Genomic DNA, 20,937 nt, shown 5'->3' with positions numbered 1-20,937 from the left:
AAGAAAGGTATTTTAATCAACTGCATTCCTGGTCATTTCTGAATGATTTATGCAGCTAATCACTGAATAAGACAAATACATTTGAAAAAGTAAATATTACAAATTAACTTCAAAAAGAAATCTGCAGGTGGTGATAGGAGCATTATTCTTGAGATCCTGCTCTCTTCTGAGCCTTTTCTTGTTGTTATTGGATTTGGTTGTGGTACCAGCTTAACTCAGAGTTAAGTGTGTAACATGTGAAGCCACTGGAGCAAAGCCAGGCTTTCATGGATGAATAAAACTATTGAAAATAATATCCTGAATCATAATCAAGTAAAACACATGACAGAATACAAATGATTCTAAGAAAGTAATACGCAGTACCTTTCGCTCATTCACTAACTAGACATGACTGAAAAATATAGTCATTTTTCACTAGGAAAAAAATTTCCATAATTTTCTGTATTTGTGTTTATTATTACCTCTCTTGCCCGCACGCCTGGCTGTCTTCCCGGGGCTCCTCAGAGGGGATGGGCTCCAGCTTCCCTCCCTGCCCTGAGCAGAACTCCCAACGGCCGAAGAGCACCAGAACCCAGGCACAGCCATGCTCAAGGCCCCTCTCCACACGTTCGGACATGTCTCACGCATGAAGGTACCGGCAGAGGAGCCCAGGTGTGTGTAATCCCATCAACGGCCAACATCCAGAGACTTAAAAGCAAGCTCCCAGAAGCACACAGCCACAAAGCGTTATCTTATAACCTACCTTTTCACTTTGGGAGAAACTCGCAAGCTACTGAGAGCTTCCTGCCCACATGGGAGAGCCTCGAAAGCTTCCCATGGTGTATCTACATGCCAAAGCCAGTAACCAGCTGAATCTCATTCCCCTGACCCTGAAGGAGCCTCCAATGCAGCATGATTGGGATAGCCGAGAAGAGAGAGGCTTCTAAGATCTCAGGGATAGGACGAATGTAGAGGTTACTGAGACCACTCGATTCACTCGACGATCAACTGGATTTTGTGATCGTGATCATGATTACCTCTGTAGGTAGTAGGTTACCAAATGAAGAATTCCAGTTACTGTGTGAACCAAAGCCAACACTTTATTTTTATTTTATTTTATTTTATTTTTGCTTTTTGGGTCACACCCGGCGATGCACAGGGATTACTCCTGGCTGTGCACTCAGGAACCACCCCTGGCAGTGCTCAGGGGACCATATGGGATGCTGGGATTCAAACCCAGGTCCGCTGCATGCAAGGCAAATGCCCTACCTGCTGTGCTATCACTCCAACCCCAAAGCCAACATTTTAGGTATCTCCTCCCATTGCACATTTGCAATAATAAGTAATTCCCACCAAATGAGCAACCATTCACTATCTAGTCAAAGATTCAAATTTTCTGAAGAACCATCTAGCTGGGAAAAATTCTGCAACATTCTATGGCAAAGTGAAACAATAGAAATGCTCTTTGACTAAATTAACAAACGTTGTTTATTTGAAAAGATAAAACCCTTGGTTCTTAGAGTTCAGAATAAAGCTCCCTTGATTATTTTATTTATGAAGTTCCTAAGATAGTGCTTAACACATTGTACTTTTTAGGGATGCTGTGATTTTCAGTTATATTTTAGAGCAATTTGCATTGCTTTTAAGAAAAGGCACTGAAAATATGGCTTTTGTAACTTTTTTATGAGCCTGTCCTCCATGAATAGGAAGGAGGCACAGAGAACTATGGACAGTACAGTTCCGGTGCTAACTTCTCTTTACTAAATCAGAATCTGATCTTGGAAAGAATTCAAATAAAAACATCATATTGCATTAAAAACTGGAAAATAGAAATTGATATGGGCACTGTTACTTTTCGAGATAATGGGAAATAATTATGTGTAAGATACATTATGACATTAGAATTAGTTTACTTCTGGGGCTGGAGCAATAGTTCAGTGGGTAGGGCTTTTTTCTTGCACGTGACCGACCCAGGTTCGATTCCCAGCTCCCATATGGTCCCCTGAGCACCACTAGGGGTAATTCCTGAGTGCAGAGCCAGGAGTAACCCCTTGTGCATTGCCGGGTGTGACCCAAAAACAAACAAACAAACAAAAAAAGAATTAGTTTACTTCCTACAACAAAAAGGCAATCCTTACTGGAGCATTACTTAGGGATTCCGCTTGTGTTTTATCAACCTAGAAATCTCATTAGAAGTCAGGTCCTTTTCTTACTACCTGAACAGATTTGGTCACTTAGGTTCCTCCTTCAGAAATAGTGAGTGTGGGATGAGGGAGTCTCTCCCTTAAGGTAATTTGGGTATCATGAATGGATTTCTCCTTCTATTTCCATCAATGGATTTTTTGAGTCAGGTCCTCTGTGAGTAGCTCCTTTCAGTTTAAATTTGTTCTACATTCCTACAGTTAGTATGTTGAGGTGAAATTCTTCTACAGATCCTTAGTCAAAAAAAAGCATTAACGATAGGGACAGGGGCAAGAGGTAGGGAGATAACATAAGAGGAAAGTGTTTTCCTTGCATATGGCTAACTCCAGTAGCATCTCCAGCAGTCCATATGGTATCCTCAGTGAGGCAGTAGAAATCCCTGAGTACTACTGTATGTAGGTTAATGGGGTGGCTAGGGGGCTACAAAGCACGTTAATGGGGAGGCAGGTATACAGTAGGTGGCCAGACTTGGTTTTAAGTGGCCAACTTCATGATTACAAATTGTATAACATTGACTCAAAGTTCTCATGCTTGTCTACCCAATGGAATTCAAATATTACCTATATCACACAACTTAAGTGATGAAAAGAAAATAAGCAATAAATGGTTTCCTCAGAACTGAACTGCTAGGAAGATGAAAATAAATTATATAATCGTCTATTATTTGGATTTTCTTTTTGTTGAGTCCATGAGGCTGATGCAGCCACTCTGGAATTTTTTTTGAAAAAAAAGTATTTGAGCGAGATTGTGTACAGTACTGTGTCATTCTGTAAAGAATGGGATAGTTGAAAGTGGTTAAAAGCAATAGCCTGGAACTAAAAATGGAAAGATTGGGCAAGATATTAAAAACAAACCAACCACATCAACCTCCCAAGTCGTAACAAGAATTGGGCAATAGAAGGGTGGCCTGAATCACCAGTAAGGACAGAATTCAACGGTAGGTTAGAAAGTGGATGAAACCATGCTGGCTGGAATGAACACAGATGAGAACTCCTCAGGGTTGATGATATGAAATGGGTTTTCCAATCCCAATCTAGTTATTTTTATCTTCCTCATGAAATGTAAAATAATTCACATGACACTTTGATTGAGACCTTATGGGTACCATTTCCATTGTGCAAGACAGGAATATTTAGGGCAGGAAACTTTTGCCAAATGGTAACAGAAGGTGGCCAGTGTAAGTCAAGTCAAGTGAGTGTTGAGCAACACTTCAGTGAACTGGGGTAGAGGAGGCCACCAGTGTGGATAATACAAATCAATGTTTTGTTGTCATCACTGGAGTCTCCTTTTGTTTGGGGGCATTCCTGGACTTACTGAGGGAGAAGTCATAAAGGTCTAAGCACCGGGACCTTTGACGACTTCCCTCTCCTTCTGTCCTGCGAACTTGCCATTCAGAGAGTATCTGTACTTGTCTAAACAAAGCCCTGGGTAGCTTTCTCAGATGCCATCAAATCTTAACTAAAATTGAGAAGAAATTGTCAAGTTTATACACTTGACAAGGAGCTAGTTGGGTGTCATTTGGGATAACTGTGTTTTATCTGTAGTAATGTAGATAATCTTTTTTTCTTTTTGGGTCACACCTGGAGATACACAGGGGTCACTCCTGGCTCTGCACTCAGGAATTACCCCTGGTGGTGCTCCGGGGACCATATGGGATGCGGGGATTGAACCGGGGTCAGCCACGTGTAAGGCAAACGCCCTACCCACTGTGCTATCACTCCAAGCCCTAGACAAGATATTAAAACTTAAAATACTTTAAAACTGGTGTTGACCAGCTCAGTTTTACACAATCTATACCCAGTACTGCTTTGTGCTGGGGGCAATAAGAGATTTATGAAGTGATCACAACATTTCCGAACTGGTTGGTTCAGTCACTTTAAGTATCAGATATATAGTAGAGAAAAAGAATTACTAATAGACAAATAAGTCTTTTCTATCTTCCCAACTACAGACTGTGCCACTCTTTGAAAATTTTCATTTGGGTAACTGTGTTTGTTCAATGTTTAAGTGTACTTGAACGTGCTTTTACAAAAGGCTGCTTATGAATCTCCATCCATTAGGTAGACCAGGACTTTTATACATAGATCTGGACAACCAATAAAAAAATAAGTAAATTTTGTAACAATCTGCTTATAGAAAGTCTCTGCTTTTTTTTCCCTCCTGAAGAACTCAAGGACTTCTCATTCAAACACTAGAGCCTGTCGATGAGGTAGGTAGTATTTGGAATCAGTAGCTCTGTATTTAATAGATGAGCAGCTAAGATTCCAGCCAGCATGACAAAGTCCTTAGGGGACAGAAGCAGAACCTCTGAGCCAACAAAGCTGCTGAGTCCCCACATAATCACTCAGCAGTACATCAGCCAAGTGAATTTTGCTTCGATCATTTGCAGGGAAATGAACACTTAATCAACCTGTGAAGTCTATTTCCAGTGTATTTATATTAAGTATCCCTCCCAAATGGGGCTGGAGCGATAGTGTTGCAAAGCAAACGTGAATAACCCGGGTTCAATTCCTTAACCCCTCTCAGAGAGCCCGGCAAGCTACCAAGAGTATTTCACTGCACAGTAGAGCCTGACAAGCTACCTTGGCATATTCGATATGCTAAAAACAGTAATAACAAGTCTCACAATGGAGACATTACTGGTGCCCGCTTGAGCAAATTGATGAGCAACGGGCAAAGTGATGACAGAAATACAGTGATTGCTCGAGCAAATTGATGACAGTGATAGTGATACAGTGATCCCTCCCAAATATTTAACGATATCTTGGTAATAATAGCAGAGTCGAGATTCAAGAACAAAGATGGGAAAGTGCCTTTGTATGAAGTAAGGATATAAGTAAGACCCCCCCAAAATGAATAACAAAAATGTCATAACATGGGGTGACAGATCACAGCACTGAGCACAGTCTAGCATGCACAGAACCCCAGGTTTAATATCTGACTCATCTTAGCCTTCGGAGCATCATCTGGGAGAGCCCTTGTGACCCCTGACATTGGTGGAGAGGTCTGCCATAAAATAAAACTAAGCACAGCAACAAAAGAATTATTAGCATTTTCAGGAAGATCATTAGTAAGATCCATATTATAAAATACATGTATACGATATATGGACAGGTTTTATAAAAATGTACAATAGATAATTCTCACCAGTTGTATATGTGTGTCTACATTCTTAAACATAAAAAACAAATTAATGAATATGTTTCAGAAAAAAGATACTTCTGTTTGGCAAAAGGCAGATTTTTAGAATAACACGAAAAAGTCAATAGAACAAGATACGAACAAAATACTAAGAAACTTGCTAGGAAGATCTGCCTCCACACATTTGGAGGGCTGGAACAAGAATATAAATAGACAATGATTTTAATATTTCATTTCCTGATTTAGAAGTAAAAGCATTTGTAATGATAAAATAAGATATTATAAAGTCATGATTATCATGAAACTAAGAACTGATCAAATATCTAAGAGAAATAAGTTTAACTCTGACCATGTCTGAGTGCTCTGTTGAAAAGTAATTAACTGGATAAGTTCAAAATAAGATACTTACATCATTCATAATCTATTAGTTATATTCTATAGACAGGTTTTTTATATTTATTTCAGAAAATGTGTCCAATCTATAATATATATGTATAAGAATGATTTTCACATAAATTATGATCTGAAAAAAGTAACTAGGGGATGAAAATGTACTCATGTGTACATATCTATCGTATTTTCATGTCAAAGATTGAATGTTAAATATTAAAGATAAATTTCCTTCCAAAATTAATATTTTTCTAAGAATTAAAAATTATCTATTATAATGTAACAATAATTTTTTTAAATTATTTTCATAAAAATGAAGTAACTGAGCTGGGGAGCTAGCTCAAAGACCAGCCTGGTACACCATTTACATGTATGTCATCATATATTTCATTTAATAGCCCTGTTGCACTGTCATCCTTTTGTTCATAGATTTGCTCGAGCGGGCACCAGTAACATCTCCATTGTGAGACTTGTTGTTACTGTTTTTGGCATATCAAATACACCATGGGTAGCTTGCCAGGCTCTGCTGTGCGAGCAAGATACTCTCGGTAGCTTACGGGGCTCTCTGAGAGGGATGAGAGAATCGAACCCGGGTCAGCTGCGTGCAAGGCAAACACCCTACCTGTTGTGCTATCGCTCCAGCCATGTTTCATTTACATATATAAAAATGAAGAGTAAGATTGTGAATTTGTCCTCTGCCTGTAAGTCCTGTTCTAATGTGGTTTTCCCGAATTCTCACATTACAATGTAAAGGAGAGTAACAAAATAAATACTTGGCATTCTTGAGAATGATGCGTTGGTATGCAAGTTAATGCAGTCACATTATATTGACAAGTTAATTTGTCTCTCCACTGAATTATGCTTTTCAGAACCATCCTAGTTATCCCATTTCTCTGAATTAGAAGCTTGACAGTAAGCCTCACAAATTTTCCTGGTCTTTGCAAACAGTTTCTACTTTTTATATAGAGGACATTTGGTCAACAATATGGAGAAGCTTTTCTCCAGGAGACATATAATCAAAGAACGTTGGTTCACTAAAGTATGTATTTCAAATCACTGTTGCATAGTGCCAACACCAAGTGCTAGATTCCAGATGAGAATGTCAATGAGAATGCAGCTTTTAATAAACTTGTATGTGTGTGTCTGTGTGTGTGTGTCTGTGTATGTGTGTGTGTGTGGTGGGGGTGGGGGGAGCGGTGAGAGAGAAGAGAGAGAAGGAGAAAGAGATGAAAGGCCTAACGTAGAAAGGAGCTGTGTTACCCAATTAAAGGGTATACCTACTTAGAGAATATTGGAACCCTAAATACTATCAAAATGCTTCTTAGAGAGCTCAAGTGAATCAACCTGGAATGCTTATGGAACTCTGGGAAAGTAGATCACCCACATCTTAAGGACTGATCTATTTATCTAATTTAAGTGACTGTAAAAACTGTGCTTCTTTGATAGAACAACCTGATCAAAAGGTCTGAAATATTTAAACACATTGCAGATAAGATTTGTGAAGCAAGAATGGCAAGAGTAGCACAAAGGAAATTATTTTTTACCCCTTTCCATCAGAAAAGATATACTACAGTGAAAACCTCAGCACAAATCTGTCCACACATCTATCAAACAGTGAGAGAAAAATCTGCCAGACCTTGCTTGGTGCAAAATTAGAAAACGGAAATAATGTTGATTCCAAATTTTCAACTAAGTGGGTAGATGTCCTTTGAAACCAGAGAAAAAAGGAAAGTCTGTACTAGGTTAAGAAATCAGGTAGAGATTATGGGAAAGAGAAAAGTGATGAGATTCCCCCAAAGTGGACAGAATCATCTACCACCCCCCACAGAAAGAAGAATGCACCAATTTTCAGTTCGAAGATACAAAGACTAGATCTGGCATCAGAGAAAAAAAAATTCTGGGACTGGAGTTTTCAGAGAAAGAACATTCAAAAGCGTGCAGGGCATGAGCTGGTTCTACCAAGAAGGCAGGATTTCTGGGAAAGAGGCAGGTAACAGCGGAGGAAAAGACAGGGAGACCTTTTCTAGGAGGATTAGTATTCCTATCAAGGAAAAAAATAAGACAGAAAGCTGTGGGGAAGAAACAGAGATTGGGGGTATGGTCCATGGTAATTCAAATTTGGGCAAATATAAAATCATTCCAATAGATGACTTTTCAGCAGAATTCTGCTGTTCAACAATTTCAGTAGAATGAGTCACCAAGTACAAGAATGAGGAAATAAGAGAAAAAAGAAAATGTTCAATGTAAAAAAAAAAACATACTGATGCCCTGATTTTCTCTCATATGTTATACATATAGTATATCTAGCATTGTGGTTGAAAGAATAAGTCTGCTTTATTTTCTCCCCTCTCGGAGAGACCAGCAAGCTACTGAGAGTATCCCTCCCGCATGACAGAGCCTGGCAAGCTCCCCATGGCATATTCGATATGCCAAAAACAGTAACAACAAGTCTCACAATGGAGATATTACTGATGCCTGCTCGAGCAAATCCATGAACAACGGGATGACAGTGATACATTGCTATTTTCTCCCCACTACTCTGAGTTTGGGGAATAATGGACAATCCTTAATAGACAAGTTGATTTGACATAGAGCACTATGTGAAAGCTTTCATTCCAAATCAAAGAAAATGTAAGCATGAAGATACCCATAAAGGAATTTTGTTGTTTATTCAAAAAGATTCACACCAGAAGAAAGAGTAAGCAACATTGTTTAAAATCACAGGACAGGACACATGGGATTTATAATTAGATCTTTGGGGGAAAAAAAACAGTTCGATTTCTTTATAAACTGAATCATTTTATGTAATGATGATCTCAGAATTATATTGACAAAGAGTGTAACACATTCAGGAATAAAGTTCTTTCTCTCTTAAAAGATCATTCCTCCAAACCATGCCAAAGATGTTGATTCAAAATCAAAGGAAGAAAAACCCAGTGTACTTGGAATATTTTTAAAAAGACCTTTTTTCTTACTTCTACACTCCTCTATCATATCCCAAAGCAACTTAATTTAAAAAGTCAGCAGCACATAAAAGCACTGGCAAATTATATAAATTGCTCCTGGAGAACTATCTAAAATTCTGTGTTTGCCTTTAAACAGATGTCTGCCTTCTTTTAATTTACAGAAAAAACTTGAGTTACAGCTTACTTTTATATACATATCTCATTTGAGCCAGCTATTAGATAAGCCTGGAACTTATTGGTAGTTTTATCACCTGCCATTACTCAGAGAAAATGGAAACGATCTTTTACAGACTCAGTTGAGAGAGTGATGGCAAATGTTCCTTTGGCTCTTTCTTCCCCATCCACCACTGCATGAGTATGGAGAACAAGGCATTCATCCATCTGGAACCTTGATTCCTAGCTGCCTGTAATGACATGGTCCACAGTTGGAAAGTTACCACAAGTGGGGTGGTGGGAGGGCAGAGAGGGCAGCTAGGATAGAGAAGGGACCAAAGATAGTCGAAAATGATTGCTCTGAACAAATAATCATTTTTATTCTTAAAAAATAGATAAATAATTTTTCCCATTTCCCAGTTTTCCCATTTCCCAGTAGCTAGGCGGTCACACCCAGGGACTGCTCCCAGCGCCATGTAATCCTATCAATGGCCAGCATCCAGAGACTTAAAAGCAAGCTCCCAGAAGAGAACGATGCAGAGAGTCTCTTGCCTGTGCGCCTGGCTGTCTTTCCCGGGGCCTCCTCAGAGGGGATGGGCTCTAGCTTCCCTCCCCACCTCGAGCAGAGCTCCCGGCAGCCAAAGACCTCCAAGCCTAGCCACAGCCATGCCCAAGGCCCCTCTCCACACGTCCAGATGAGCCTCACCCATGAAGGAAGCAGCAGAGGAACCCAGGTGTGTGGGACCTGGGACTGAGACCTCCAAGGCTGCTCGGATCCGGACTGGGCCTCCTCCACCCAGTTTTCCCATTTCCCAGTAGCTAGGCAGTCACACCCAGGGACTGCCCCCAGAGCAGTGGAATCCTGTCAACGGCCAGCATCCAGAGACTTAAAAGCAAGCTCCCAGTATCTTATAGCCTCCTTCTCCCTCTAGGAGAACCTGACAAACTACTGGGAGTTTCATGCCCACATGGGAGAGCCTTGCAAGGTCCCCATGGTGTAGCAATGCTGGGTCTCATTCCTCAGACCCTGTAACAGCCTCCAGTACGGCATCGTTGGAAGGATGAGTAGAGAGAGGCTTCTAAAATCTCAGGGCTTGGACGAATGGAGACGTTATTGAGACTGCTCGAGAAATTTGACGATCAATGGGATGATGATGATGATGATGATGATGATGATGATGATGATGATGATGATGATGATGATGATGATGAGACAAATAAAAAATGGGTAAAGGGACAGATATGATAACGTTTCAGTATCTGTATTGCAAAGCATAATGCTCAAACGAATAGAGAGAGAGAGAGAGACAGAGACAGAGAGACAGAAATACAGAGAAATAAAGAAGAAAAGTGACTGCCATAGAGATAGTGGCGGGGAGGGAAACTGGGGACACTGGTAACGGGTAAAGTACACTGGTGAAGGGATGGATGATGGAACGTTGCATGACTGAAACCCAATAATGAACAGCTTTGTAACTGTGTATCTTACGATGATTCATAAAAAAAAATGGAAACTTAATTTTCAGTCATGTAATGTTCCAACACCCATCTCTTCACCCAGTTTTTAACTGTGTATCTCATGTGATTTAATTAAAAATAATTTTTTTTTGCTTTTTGGGTCACACCCAGCAATGCACAGGGGTCACTCTTGGTTTTACACTCAGGAATTACCCCTAGTGATGCTCAGGGGACCATATGAGATGCTGGGAATCGAACCCAGGTCGACCGCTTGCAAGACAAACGCCCTACCCGCTGTGCTATCGCTCCAGCCCCTAAAAATAAAAATTTTTAATTTAAAAAATAAAGTTACCATGGGTCACAATAAAGAATAGCATGTCTGAGGCACAAAAACAAGATGGCTATAATTGGCTATAGAAATAAGTTATTGTAGATCTAAAAAATAAAATTGTAAGTACCATAAAATTATTAAACATCAAATGCATTAAATATCAGATGAAAAGCAGCCTACTTTAAATATTCGGCAAAAGAAAATTTGTGAGAGAAGATAATGCTAACTGGAATTATGAGATGAATATCAAATATATGTCATCTACTTGCTTGATATGAAACATGATAGTATTCCTCATACTCATTATCTCATATAACCATCATAATCATTTTGATCAAGTTGAAATTACTATGATTTTCCAGATTTATGGTTAGGAAAGTTAAGGCTTAGGTGGGTAGATAAGACAACTTGCCCATGGGCTGGAGCGATAGTTCAGTGGGTAGGGCATTTGCCTTGCACGCGGCAGACCTGGGTTTGATTCTCGGCATCCCATATGGACCCCCAAGCACCGACAGGAGTAATTCTTGAGTAGAGAACCAGGAGTAACCCCTGAGCATCGCTGGGTGTGACCTAAAAAGCAAAATAAAATAAAATAAAAATTAGTGAACCCTTTAAAAAAAAAAGAAGAAAAAACTTGTCCAAACTTAGAGCTAAAACTGAGGATCCTCCGACCAGAACTTTTTTGACTTCACTGTCCAGAATCTCCACTAATACAAGTGAAGGGTACGTAACAGAAGAATAAATAACAAACTATAAAGGAAATTCACTGTATCACTGTATCACTGTCATCCTGTTGTACGTTGATTTACTCAATTAGGCACCAGTAACGTCTCCATTCATCCCAGACCTGAGATTTTAGCAGCCTCTCCTTACTCGTCTTTTCCAACAATTGGAGGCTTCTTTCAGGGTCAGAAGGATGACACCTGCTATTGTTACTGTTTTTGGCAAATCGAATATGCCACGGGGAGCTTGCCAGGCTCTCATGTGCAAGCAGGATACTCTCAGTAGCTTGCTGGGCTCTCTGAGAGGCATATATATATGTAAAATATTTATATATATTTATTACTCTCTATGATGATGTGTCCAGCAGAGTTTCTTGCCCCTGCACCTAGCTGTCTTCATCGGGGCCCCTCGGAGGGGGTGGGTTGAGTCTCCCTCCCCACCCCACAGCTGAAGACCTCCAAAATCCAGCCACAGCCATGCTCAAGGCCACTCTCTACATGCTTGAAAGAGCCTTACGCAGAAGGAACCAGCAGAGGAACCCAGGAATGCAGAACCTGGGTCTGAGATCTCCAAGCCTGCTTAGATTGGGTCTGTGCCTCTTCTGCCCAGATCCCCCATTTTCCAGTAGCTAGGCAGTCTCACCCACAAACTGTTTCCTGGCACCGTGTAATCCCATCAATGGCCAACATCCAGAGACTATAAAACTAAGCTCCTGGAAGTGTGTGGCTGTAAAGGGGTCACGTGACATCTTGTAGCCTATTTCTCCCTCTCGGAGAGTCTGGCAAGCTACCGAGAGCTTCCTGCCCACATGGGAGAGCCTGGCAAGCTCCCTATGGTGTATTCATATGCCAAAACCAGTAACAATGATGGGTCTCATTCTCCTGACCCTGAAAGAGCCTCCAATGCAGCACCATTGGGAAGGACGAGTAAAGAGAGGCTGCTAAAATCTCAGGGCTAAGATAAATGCAGACGTTACTGGGCCTGCTCGAGCAAATCGGCAATCAACGGGATGATAGTGATAGTGACAGTGATGATGATGTATCCAGGAATATGTTCACTCCTGTGTGAGTCTCAGCTTGAGTGTGTGGAAAGCAGCCTGGAGCATGGTGGCGGTAGGATACTGCAGGTCGTCTGCCGGGGCTGGGTCCCTTGGGTGGGGAGGGTTCTCACCCACCCCCACTGGAACACCCTGATGTGGAGTCCGGTGGTATGGTTATAGGGGTCTCATTTCATGCTCCCTTCCAGGAGAAGCAGCTGTGAGTTCTGGAGGGTGGCCGATGAGGAGATTATCTGGCACCGGCAGGAGGTGTCTTATGAGTGTGACCCCTGGGTCACCGGAACTGGGGGAAGCAGGCAGAGGATCTCTGCTCCTGGGCCCCTTTGAGCCCAGAGTCCAAGATCACAAAGTTCCACATTACCTGGGTTCCTGTGGGACTTCGCTCATGCATGAGGCGCTGCCCTAGCGTGTGAAAAGCGGCCTGGAGCATGGCGGCGGTTGGGTAGTGGAGGTTGGCTGCTGAGGCTGGGTCTCTTGGGGCAGGGAGGGCTCTCACCCGACCCCCTCTGGGGTGGCACAAGTGAAAGCAACCTGGTGTGGATCCAGTAGCATGGTTATGGGGCCTCATTTTATGCTCCCTTCCAGGAGAAGCAGCCGTGAGTTCTGGAAGGTGACCGATGAGGAGATTACTTAATTACTAAAATAAATAAATCAGTTGGAAAAGATTTTGGCAACACATGCTGAAAGAGAGCTAATAGTCTTAATATTTGATATTAAAAGAGCCTTATAAAATCATTTTTTAACTTTGTAAATCATGGCATTTTAATAAAAATAAATTTTGTAAAGAAACTGTACTGATGCAGATTCAAACAACCACCCTCAGCCTTGAGCCTTCTAAAATCTTTATAAAGAGGCTGTAAAGAAGATTCATAGGGCTGGGTATAAGCTTTACGTGCAGGAAAGGGCCTGAGTTCAACTCACTACACTGCATGGTGCCCTGAGCTCTTCTAGATGTGTACAAACCCTATAGCAGGTAAACAAAAGCAAAACAAAAGACTCATGTGAAAAAAAAAGCATCAATGGGAAATATAAGGTAAAGGGTAAGAAAAGGAGAAAAGTAAATGTATTAGTTTCCCACCACTACTAATAACAAGTTTCCACAAATTTAGCTGGCTTAATTCTAAGTTTGTGTCACTTGTAAATTCAGAAAGTCAGAAATCTAGAATAGAACCACAAAATTATGTTTCTTGCTTTTACCAGCTTCTGGAGTGCACCCACATTTCTTGATTCACAGCCACTTCCTTCGATTTCAAAGATAGGTATAGCTTCTTCTCTCCTCACAGTTTCTTTTAATATTATTATTAGTATTATTATTATTATTATTAGTGAATCACTGTGAGGTACAGTTACAGGCTTACAAACTTTCATGCTTGTGTTTCAATCATACAATGATTGAGTACCCATCCCTCCACCAGTGTCAATTTTCCACCACCAGTTTCTTTCCCTAAATCCTGACCCTCCTGCCTGTCTCTTACAAGTACTCTTGAATTATTTGTGCCTTCCCTATAAAACTCCAAATAATCTCATCTTAAAAGCCTTAATTGAATCATCTTGAAATTCTCTTTGTGTTGTGGGGGGATACACCGACGTGGTGGAATTGTTGTCCTTGTCAACACAAACTTGGCCATGAGCATTGGTTCATTCAAATGCCTAACAACCCAAATCGAATGATTACGCTTGACTAGATGTGGCTCACTGCTGGCAGTTTCTATCTTCGTCTTCTACGCACCAACATCCAGCTATGATGAAGAAGAAATTGAGAAGTTCTTCATGGAGCTGGAGAAGTCCTATAAAGAAGACCACACCTTCTACAAGATCATTGTTGGTGATTTTAATGCCAAGATAGGACCAAGAAGGTCGCCCGAAAAACTCCACATTGGGCCACATGGCCTAGAATGGAACGAATAGGGTGAGAGACTGTCTGAGTTCATCATGTTGACCAAGACTATCCATAGTAACTCACAGTTCCAGAAGGCCAAATCTAAACGTTGGACATGGGAGTCTCCTGGTAGACTGTTCCACAATGAAATTGACATCATATTCAATCTAAGGTTTTGCCTGACCGATGTCACTGTTGTCCCAAAATTTCAAACAGGATCGGACACCGTCTCCTTTGTGCAAAATTCTACTTCACAGCGTGGGGAGAAAGGTCTGCAAAGTTTAAGTTTAAGAAGAGGACTCCCAGAATGATCACCAACTGGGAGCTCTTTGACACTATTGCAGCAATGTGGGAAGATGCTGTCATTGACAACATCGACGAGGAATACAATCAACTGGTTCAGCACCTCTATGATTGTGTGAAAAATGCCGAGAGTGGGAAAGCCACAGATGCCTCTCTTCAGAAATTCTGGAGCTCATTCACCAACGTGGTTTGGCACGAGCCTCAGGCAACCACAAGCTAAAGTCCGAGCTCACAAAGCTGTGCAGAGAAGCGATAAAGGAAGACCTCAAAGAGAGAAGAGCAGCAGTGTTGGCCGATGCAGCAGAAACCAGGAAATGTATTCGCAATGTTTACCTGTCCTTTACCAACTACAAGACCAAGATGACTGCCCTCCAATGTCCTGATGGATCTATCACATCTTCCAGAAGGGCAATGGAGAGAATTGTTCATGACTTCTACTCGGATCTCTTCGACAACCACGTCCACCTGCCCATATACCAAATTCCGAAGGATGCATATGTAGTTCCCAACATCCTCCCTTCTGAAATCCGACACGCCATTTCATCAGTAAAGACTCGTACAGCACCCAGTCCAGACCGAATACCTGAAGAATCTGCTGCCAGCACTTGTCAATACACTGGCTCGGCTCTTCACACGCTACCTGTCCAAATGCAAGATTCTGTCCCAATGGAAAACCAGCAGGACTGTCCTGTAGTACAAGAAGGGAGACATTCACGACAACAGCAACTATCACCCAATCTGCCTGTTGTCCATCGCCTACAAGCTATTCACTGAAGTCAACCTGAATAGGATTGGCAGAACACTAGATGAAGGACAACCATGCAAGCAAGCTGGGTTCCAAAAAGGATTCAGCATGATCAATCATATCCACAGGTTGACCAAGCTCATTGAGGTTTCGAAAGAGTTCAAGATGCCACTCTGTCTAATGTTCATTGATTTAAAGAAGGCCTTTGATTTAGTAGAGATTTCTCTCTTTCTCTTACCCTTCCTACATCATAGTCAGCACTTTCTGAACACAGTTGCTCACATTAACCTCTCTTTTTTTAAAATTTTTTATTTTATAAGTTAGTTCACAATATTTGATTACATTTAATATTCAAACATCAATCCCACCACCATTACACCTTCCCACCACCAAATTCGGGATATTTCTATCCCAAGCCCCAATCCCTGTCCCAAAATACAACAAAAAGAATATATTTTCCATTGTCTGTTATGAATAACTTTAACATACTTATGAAAAATTGTTCATATAGGAAACAGTGGCCATTAAGATATTTTATAGGATATCACTAACATGTTGTTAAAGTTTGGATGATGTAAGCTTTTATATATATATATATATGTGTGTATATATATATATATATATATATCACTGTCACTGTCACTGTCATCCCATTGCTCATTGATTTGTTCAAGTGGGCACCAGTAACATCTCTCATTGAGAGACTTATTGTTACTATTTTTGGCATATCCAATATGCACGAGTAGCTTGCCAGGCTCTGCCGCTCGGGCTCGATACTCTCAGTAGCTTGCCGGGCTCTCCGAGAGGAGAGGGGAGGAGGAATTGAACTCTCGTTGGTCTCGTGAAAGGCGAACGCCCAACGCTCCAGCCCGGGTACATATATATGTATATATATACATATGTATGTATATATATACACATACATATATATATACATACATATCTGTATCACTGTCATCCCGCTGTTCGTCAACTTACTGGAGCGGGCACCAGTAATGTCTCTATTACACTCAGCCCTGAGATCTTAGCAGCCTCTCCTTACTCATCTTTCCCAACAATTGGAGGCTCTTTCAGGGTCAGGGGAATGAGACCTATAATTATTGTTTTTGGCATATCAAATGTGCCACGGGTAGCTTGCCATGCTCTGCAGTGCAGATGGGATACTCTTGGTAGCTTGCCAGACTCTCCGAGAGGTAATGTGTATACATGTGTATATATATATATATATATATATATATATACACGAAAAAATACACATGCATGTATATACATTTCCCTCTATGGCTTGTTGCCTACTGTCTGAACCCCATTAAATATGGTGTGGTAATTATTGAGAGTAGGTATGGAGTGTCTTATGATGTGCGTGGTCCGGGAATATGTTTACTCACATGTGTGGCTCGACCCAAGGGGTGGAGAGCAGCCTGGAACTTGGCGGCGATTGGGTTGTGGAGGTCAGTTGCCAGGGCTGGGTCCCTTGGGGCGGGGAGGGCTCTCACCCGGCCCCCTCTGGGGCACCCAGAGTGAAGCAGCATGGCGTGGAGTCCGGTGGCATGGCTATGGGGGCCTCATGTTATGGTCCCTTCCGGGAGAAGCAGCCATGACATTCGCCTCTCTAAAGTCATTGATAAGCCCTTACTTCAATCAAAAACTCTGTTTATCTTAAAAGGGCATAGCTGTTTAAGTCTATCTTCTCTATTCTCTCTCAAAATATTTTCTTTTGTCTTTAGTCTTACTTCTTAGCATCAAGCGATATAAAACCAAATTTCATCAAGTAATTCTCAATGAATTCCTACATGAAATCCTTTAATATTTACCCTTCCAGACCCAAGATGAAAGTTCAAACTCTTTATAAAAATATATAAAGACCAGGGTCGAGAAACTAGGACAGGACTTATGGCACTTACCTTGTATATGAGTGATCTGATGAGTAACTATCATGGTCCCCTGAGTAGCACCAAGAGTAATTCCTGAATATACAGCCAGGAGTAACCCTGATCATTGCCAGGTGTGGTCCCCAAACCAAAAAAAAATTAAAATTAAAAAAATACTCAGGCCCATTATTACCTTCCTATCTCACTGTTCAACCAGAGGGTCCACCTTGGTCCTTCACACAACATTCAGATATATATAATTCAGTTTACTCAGAATTATTAGGGTTGCACAAATCCTTAGCCTAGAATACTCATCCCAGCTTCTTTCTTCTGCCCCATTCACTCACCCTTGTCATCTATGCAGCAGTTTTTGAGCTTATTTGTAAAAGTTATTTCAGTGACCATTTCCTCTGAGAACTTGAGAAGCCTCTTTTATGTCTTCCAGGTTGAATAAAAAGTAGCTTCCTTGAATCAAGAAGTAAAGTCCCCTCTGACCATAACATCTTCAAAGACTAAAGGAATGCTGTGCAATAGACTTTTCCATCATAACGAAAATGGGCTATACCTGCTCTAATATGAGAACCGCATGTCAGATTGAACACTTGAAATGTGACAGGTGCAATTAAAACACAAGTTGAATTAATTACATTTAAATAAATACTTGTTTTAGAAATCACAGTCTAGGGCCTAATTTGATGTGTGCAGTCTATTTTGTTTCGCTCCCAAAACTTTCTTAGATTTGAAGCAGCACCACATGCATCAAGCTTGGATTAGCAGTTTCATTGTGGGTCCTTTCATTGGGTGGAAGGACTCAGCAGAAAAGCAGTTGAAATCTTTAAGCCTGGGGAAGAATTTTCACCACACAGACTTCAATTCTGTTCTCATCCGGAGAGCCTTCCTGAAAGTGTGCACAGTTAGCCAAAGGCCCAGACTCCGGGGGCATTAGCATTGGAAAAGACTTGAATATCCAGCCAAACATTCTTATTTTATTTATTATATAACTTCAATATGTTGCTTCTTAAATTATTGCCCTCATACCATTTTAAGGGGCTTGAGTTTTTCCAAAATTGCTTATCAAGCTGGGACTTTCTCAAAAATGATTGTTCAGAGCTGCAAGCTCCCCATGGCGTATTCGATATGCCAAAAACAGTAACAATAAGTCTCACAATGAAGACGTTACTGGTGCCCGCTTGAGCAAATTGATGAACAACAGGACAACAGTGCTATATAATTACCCAAGGACACATGGAATGAACCCAATTAAGATGCTAATTTCCATCTTCCCAGTGTCTTAATTCTCTGTGTTGCTCATCTCTGATGAAAATCCCCGGGTAGCTCAGTCAGTCACAGATTCCCTGACTCTATAATCTAGAGGGCCTGATTTCAATCTAGAGTTCCCACTTGTTCATCTATAACACTGTATCTCTATTTGCTGCATCAGTGGTTTTATTCCTGTTGATAAACTTAACTTACACTAGTACCTGGCATCCTGTGTGGTCTCCTGAACACCACTAGGAGTAGTTCCTGACTCAAGAGTCAGGAGTAACCGCTGACCACTTCACCACCAGGCCTTTGAGTCTGTGTCTAGCAGTAGCCTCATCCCTCCCCCCTCCCACAGTTTTCTGTCCTATACAGTCCAAGAGATAAAAAGTTCAAAGGCAACATTTCTTCTGACATTGGACTTAGAAAAAGCGAAATGCATTAATTAGGTCATCTTCCAGGCAGCAATTTTAATGCTTCATGATGAGATTTAGTACTCCTGGAAATGAGAAACTAACAAGAGTAACAAATGGGTTCGGCCAAGGAAGACCATCCCTAAGGGTGGACTTAGGGATGGTCTTCCTTGGCCGCTGCCAAAAGTTTAACACACGGTACCCTCGCCTCATCTGTAAAGCTCATCTCCCAAGATGTCATTCTCAGTCCTGACCTTCAGCACAGCTGGCTAGGATTACCCCAGGATTTCTGAGAATAACAATCGAGAAAAGGGAACAACATGTCCAACAGTTACATGGCGGGAAAAGGTTTTGCCTTTGGCAGCTTCTTAGTGGGTTGAAAGATTTAGAGTGCTCCAACCCCTTACACCAATCTGGCTTTCCCACTTTCTCAGAAAGCCCTTCTGAAGCATTTAATTTCTGGTTTCTCTTTTCCAACACTCCACTAACACTGCCTTTTCCAAGGTCCTCGACCCAGTGATCATCCTCATTCTGAATCAATCTCAAGGTCAGTTTCCTGTTCTGTTTCTGCCACCTCTGTCATGCTCTTAAAAAAAAAAATCTGTCTTTGAAATGGTGAACTCTCATCTCAACTTATCTTTCTGCTGGCACTCTCTTCTTTCCCTTTATTTGCTAAGTGTTCTCTGATGGTTTTGTGCCGGGAGTGTTCCCCCAAATGTCAACCATGATTCCTCTGTACATAGCCACACTGTGGAATTACTTCTGCTACAGACTCCTCAGAGTTCCAGAAAGAAAATCCTCTGTCCAGCCAGACACAATTATGAGCACTGGTAGAGCACTTCACTGCTTGAATCCCCAGGGCCATCAACACCGGCCATCTCACACTTGTGACAAGGAAAACCCTGAGAAAGAGCAAATGCCTTTTGCTCAGAGATCAGTGATCCGACCTCTGTAATGTTTTGGCTTTGAACCTTCCCCCAAAGATCAATGCTTGAACTTCAAAACAAAGTTCAGAGCCTGATTCATTTTTTAGTCACTTCCCACCCTTCAGTTACTGAAGACTAAAAAAGAATCACACTTTGAATGGTACCCTTCAAAGCTTGGTGTTCCTTGATCCCTTTTCCTTCGTTGATTTTTCCCTTGAAAGGTGTGCCTTCCTCTTTACAGCATGCATGCCCGTTTCCTAGGGAACTCATGGCTTCCATTCTTTTCTCCATCAGGGACACAAAGGGGCCCCCCAAACAGAAGGTCTTTGTTCTCAGTCTTTCTTCTCAGTAAGGTGGCCAAGATAGGTATCAACCAAACAATCACAAAATTATGCAAAATTACAGGATGTGGCCAGTGTGACACAGATGAAATAACAGGATCGCCGGAGTACGTCTGGAGCAGTGAAGAATGCCTGGGTAAGCTGAGCTCTGAAATATGAGAAGCAGTTAACTATTACAGAGTCCAATGATAGGGGAGGACCACAAGGCTGACATGGAATGTGCAATAGTCCTGTGACAAAAGCCATCAGAATGTCTTTGAGGATCACTGGAAAAATCCATGACTGGTTTACAGAGAATGGATTTGGCAGGACTCATGGGATGAGGCTAGAGCCAAATCAAGTAGAGCATTTTAGGTCTATTGATCTTTATTCCCATCCCACCCCCTGAAAAAAAAAAGAATAGGATAGTATTAAATTACTTTAAGCTTTGCATGGCCAGAATTGCCACATATGCAGAACAGATTGGGGGGTGAGAGGAGAGGGAAGAAAATAAGTCAGGAGACAAGAAAAACCTAAAGCATCAGGATTGTTTTTGAGAAGCTCAGAATCAGTGGGGGGAATAAAATTATTACCAATCAATTTAATAAGACTTGGCACGTGAAAAAAAAAAGTATGTGATCTCTGATAGTAGAAATCAAGATCTCTTTGTGCATTTTTCTAGTGATTTTTCCCGTGTATGCACAGAAAACAATTCTTTTCTTAAAAGCCATGCATTAATATTAAAACAGAATTATGCAATAGCCATGAAAGAAAAGTTCCTACAAAGACAGGGCCGGCTCCCTGGGTTGACATTTCAGGT

Source organism: Sorex araneus, chromosome 3 (assembly GCF_027595985.1).
Source record: "Sorex araneus isolate mSorAra2 chromosome 3, mSorAra2.pri, whole genome shotgun sequence".
NCBI classification, from domain to species: Eukaryota; Metazoa; Chordata; class Mammalia; order Eulipotyphla; family Soricidae; genus Sorex; species Sorex araneus.
Note: the sequence above shows the minus strand (reverse complement) of the source record.